A 5,514-nucleotide genomic window follows, 5' to 3' on the forward strand; every position below is an offset into this window, starting at 1 on the left:
CAGATTTGCCGATGTGGACACAGGAGCCCAGGGGCAAGCGAATAACAACGAATAACGGTCAGAATTGTCTGGCCCAAGGAAATTCATAATAAGAAACAACCTTTTCAGAGCAGCACATAAATGAATAAAGGTATCAGGCATTATCGGGTCTCCCACTGCAAAGCTGCTATGCTCATTTAATCGTCCACTTTTACCCCACTTCCTATAGAACAATCGTGCCTTGGACTCACGAAACGATACTCTCACTTTGTCTTACTATTACAGCCGCTGCTGCTAGCCAGTGCCGTAGCAAAGGCTTGTGAGCATCTTAACTTAAAGTAAGAGCAAATTTACTTACGTATTTTTTGTTCGAATGTAGTTACTACGTTTTACGATGGCTATTACGAAACACGAGGGATTTCCTTAGGATGGCTCTAAGGTACCATGGTCAAAGAGCCTAAAAATCTAGCAATAGAGTTATATATAGATATATATGAATGCATACAAGTAGGTACGTGTTAGTCAAGCCTGGAAAAGAACGAGGCCTCTGCTGACAACAGAGTGAAAACTTTCGTTTATCGTTTGCAGGCGTTGTCGTTATTATTAGATAAGGAAAATAGCATTTTCTGTTTGGCCATTGACGTAAACCTGGTAAAGGAATCAATTATTATTATTATTATAGCTATGTAGCGACGGTGTGGCGTTATCGAAGATAGTCGTAAGTCAGCTATTACGCGTGACAGAGGGTGTTCAAGACTGAGCTAGCAAAGTACGGCCTTTGTTCTCCGATCCGCTCACTTCTCTCTTCTGAGCAACTATACGTTATTTAATTTAATTCAATAGCACACAAAAAAGTAAACAACAATTTTTTCCTGGAACCCGAGCTTTCGTCCACCAGCGACCCGTGTAAACTTTTAGGGGCCAACAGCCATAGGAATATCTTCGTTTGCTTCCTCGAAATTTTTCTACTGCTTTTTCATTTTCTGAACTACAATGAAAAGGAACCATGCGAAGCCAAATGTCGTCCGTATTAATACAGAAATGCTTTAGGCGCGAATACAAACATACATTATTTTCAAGCAGCGCAGTGGCTATATCACGCAAAGCATTAGGCAGCACGGCAGCTGTGTGGAACACACGCTGACCTTGACCCCCGACGGAACATGTTTTGAGATCCCACCGTGCATTCTACATAAGTGCCATCGTGCAAACACTTGCATAGATACACATCGCTTTTGAATATTTCCCTTCTCAGATTCAGTTCAGAATCTACGACTAGCTTGTTGTCCTCGTTACATGCCTACATTCTGCATTCATTCTGCGTACTACTTTATTACAACTACCTACAAAATCGTTAACTCGTCGACTTAATATGGTCTAGTGTTAGAATATAAACATTTGCTCTCTGCAGAAGTTTCTAAACTTAATTTAGCTCGTAATCCAGCACTTGTAGAAATCAAATTATATTTTGGTAAGGTCTAACCTTTTTTCCACGAGGCTTCAGTGGTCGGTTAGGATTAGGTTAGGTGAAGAACGAGCGTGTGTGTAGCTTGGGCAGCTGAATCATTCTAATGGGAAATGGACCCACTTTATTTTAGACACAATTATACAAGGTATTAAAATCAACTGGGCCGTTGCCTTATGTGTAACTACCTTACCTTTTGCGTGGATATAATTCTCTTTCAGCTATAATACTCACCGTCAACATGCGCCCCGTAGCACCGTGGCAGAAACAACCACATGGACGTGTCGCGGGTACTGCTGTTATTCGTCATAATATGCTCGCTCAACTGGATGCCAGCCACACCATCGTCTTCAATCGCCATTACCATCTCCTCTAGGATTACGAATGATAAGCAGTAATAGCAATAACAAAAAAAAAAGCAGCCACTTTGCAGCCGAATCCGCTTTCGTACATGATGGATTCTTTTTCTTCCGTTACTTACCTACATACTTCTCTATCTCACAAACCCATGCCACTGCTACTAGTACCACTGTACTTTAGCGGCGGCGGCGGCGGCGGCGGCGGCTGCGACGGTGGCGGCGATCTTGTCTTGCAGAACGCGCGCGGATGGCATCGATAGTAGCGTCCGGCTGCTGGTTGCTTGTGTGTGGTCGCTGGGCGGTTGGATGGCTGAGTGACGCCCAGCGCGACGTGATACAGCCATTGTGATTCTGCTGCTACTACAGCTGCTAATGACGTCGTCACTGTTTTAATACCTCGTGCGTGTGCGTATGGGCCAGCGGGTAACCAAGCGTGTTCTCTGTCTGCGTATTTCACTGTCCGATTGTCGTTGTGCGTGCGTGAATATAGCTGTTAGCCGACAGCAGTGGCTAACAACGACAAGACGCGAGAATACCGGCAAGAGACCAGACCCGCTGATACATAATAACACACAGGGGGATTGCGCACGTTGAGCCAATGCTGGTTCCCGTACATATTGCAGTAACCAAGGTCATTTGTCGAGACCGCGATTACTGTGCCGACAATTGGATAGAAAAGCCGGTGAACAAAAAAGAAAATGAAAGCAAACAAAGAAACGAAAAAGCCAAAGAAAGGCGCTAACTGCAGATAACTAGTTCAGTAATTAGCGATGATTTTCGTGCCTGTTGGCAAATGTGGTAAACAACTGTGCTGCTGTAGTGTGTATGCGTGTTTTATAAGAGGGAGGATAGGCGTGCTGAAAATAACACAGAGCGTACACACGAACTTCAATAGAAATATATAGGATTTTATACGAATGCGACCAATAAAATGGATATTCGAGTAGGCACACTTGGGAGCGAGCAGGAACCGTCCTATCCGCTGGAAAAAATGCCTGCCCAGCTTTAGGTCGCAGACAGACAACAATAGAGATAGGTTGTCATGTCTTCTTTCTAACTTCTACGATTTGATTTCTAACTTAAACTAAGTGTAAGCTGGCGTTGGTTCCACTAAGTCGAGATCATAGAGCCGTGTCATTGACAATCGATAAAAAACATTTTGTACTTTTACCGACTACGCCGTGTTGTTTTTTTGGTTTGAACTTCGAACGCAGTTCACTGGCCGCTGGTTATTCGTGAATTTTCTTCACCACTGTATGTACTTAATAGTTACCATCTTAGTTCATAACGTCTGATCACGCGGCCGTATGCAAAAAATACTCCCCTTCACTGCATAGCTCTGTATAAGTAGGTATACACTTGTATGGCGTTATTATCTAGAAGTGCCATCATTTATACCGTCGCCAGATCTGTTTCGATTTGTTTATCCGCGTTGTCTGTTGGCCACAGATTTAGTGTTACGTTCACCTGTGCACTATCCAGTACAGGTCGCTTTCCACTCATATGAGCAGTAGCGTCGATGCGTTATTGTTGTCGCCGAATAGTCTAGCTGGCAATGGCTAACCGGGTGGCCAGCAATCGTGGCAGTACTAACAGCGACGGAGCCGGTGTTACTTCCACTGGAAAATCTACTGCAAACGCTGACCGCGATGATGCTCGTAAACGGCGAACGGACTAGGGATGGCTGCCGGGGAACGTTATCGACGGGGTGAGCGATGGCAGTTCACCATTGGCGGTAACAGCCGTACTATTGAAATGAAACACTTTCCATACAGGCGGATGAATGGACAAACGGCAGAATAGATAATGAACCGGTTGATTGTCGTTGTTATTTTGCTCGTTGGCAACGTCGTCATCTAAGACATGGTCTCGGGTAGAAATTTGGCCCAAGAGGTAAATCAATTAGGATTTTTTACTCAGGAAAATGTAACGAAGAGGTAAACGACAATGTTGTGGTGCCTCATCCAACAAACTGAATCGGCGACTTTGATGATAAAGGAAATGACAAACAGACATTACAGCGTTGGTCAACGTCGAGGGCGAATGAAACACTAACAGTCAACAATACCCGTCTTTTTGCCCGAGGTCCTAACCCCATTGTCTTTCGTTAGTACTGGTGGGATTCAAAAAGGCGCGCGTTACAAACGTCGACTACGCGATAAACAGCTTTGTTGTTGTTGTTGTTCAGCAAGCTATCCCTTTGGTTAGTAGATATATTAGTAATTCTCTAAACAATTATTTTACCTTCGGTTAGTTTTCTCACAAAGGGTCGTTGCTTTTCTTCTATATCTCTTTTGTACCGTAAAATCCGAAAAACAAAGTGGCTCAAGGTACATAAGAAAGGCGTTTATCTTGTAAGTGTTGCGTCCAGTTAACGATTCAAGTAATCCATGTCGACTACTTGCTACGATACATTTCGAGAAGCGGCTGGCCGCTCAGGCACCGGCCCATTTGTCACCGGCGACTATTTCAAGCAGACAGAGGACAGCCGAGTATTGTACATAGAGTAACTTGCTTTCATTAACTTTTTTAAATTTTATTTTATAAATAATTAATTTTCTTATATATATATATATAATTAATTAACTTGAAAAAAAAGCTTTACTGAGTCAATTCAGATCCTTGTTCCACTAATATTGAGCTTTATCTGAAGAGCCTCCGACAGTTTATCAGGCTCATCTCATTGATCCACTTGAAAAACTTGTTATCCGGTACAGCAATCTTATGCTGGAATACACCACACACAACAAAATCATTTTTAACATTAAACCACTAATTTTTGCATTTGGCGCTGGTCTCATCAGCTTGAGCATTTATCTTAGATGGTGAAATATTTCAGTTCCTTAACATAAGTTCGTCCATTAAATTGATATAACTGGGCTAAGATGGAAAAAAAATTCAATTAAAATATAGCCCACAGCATCAAAGTGCACACAGGATACACAGTTCGGCAAAGAAGCAAACATACTATAGGTAGACTAGACGGCAATAATGCTCAAGACGAATATCCTTTAAATGGACAAATGCTCCAATACAAAAGATAGTAATTATGAGTTGCGGTACCTGCTTATTAGTCTAAAACATCTCTATAAGAATTGCTAAATAAGCAACAACAAAGAATAACTCCCTGAGAATTTTAGTACAATATCATTTATTGCTTTTCAATGACTTCCACTTTAGTTGTTTTTTCTGTCTCGGTCTCATCTTCTTTCCCTTTCTCTCTTTTATTTGACTATCATTTTCTTCCTCGTATATATATATATATATATATTTTTTTTTTTTCCAGCTTTAACTAGTTACGGAGTGTCTATGTCCGTGTTTATATGGATCTGTGTATAACTGTCTTTGTATATATAGTATTTATAGAATCGTACGCTTCATCTGAACAATACCGATAATAATAATAATAATAATAATTAGCATTATTATTATTATTATTATTACCTGTCGTAACTCTATCAAACTAAACTTTTTTGCGACATTCGCCTAACTCGGCTTACAAATAACATTTTGCATTTAGCCCTTATCTTGTCAACTTGTTTCCAACTTTATATATTAAGACTAATATAGAAGTCTGTTATTTTTGTAGTTATGTTGCGTTCTCGTTTCCATCATATTTTTGTTGTATGTGTAACTTCATGTTCTTCAGCAAGTTTGCTTCAATAGCGTTTGAACTTACAGTTCCTCCCACTACTATTAATTACGTCTATA

Source organism: Varroa destructor, unplaced genomic scaffold (assembly GCF_002443255.2).
Source record: "Varroa destructor unplaced genomic scaffold, Vdes_3.0 BEIS01000001.1, whole genome shotgun sequence".
Taxonomy (NCBI): Eukaryota; Metazoa; Arthropoda; class Arachnida; order Mesostigmata; family Varroidae; genus Varroa; species Varroa destructor.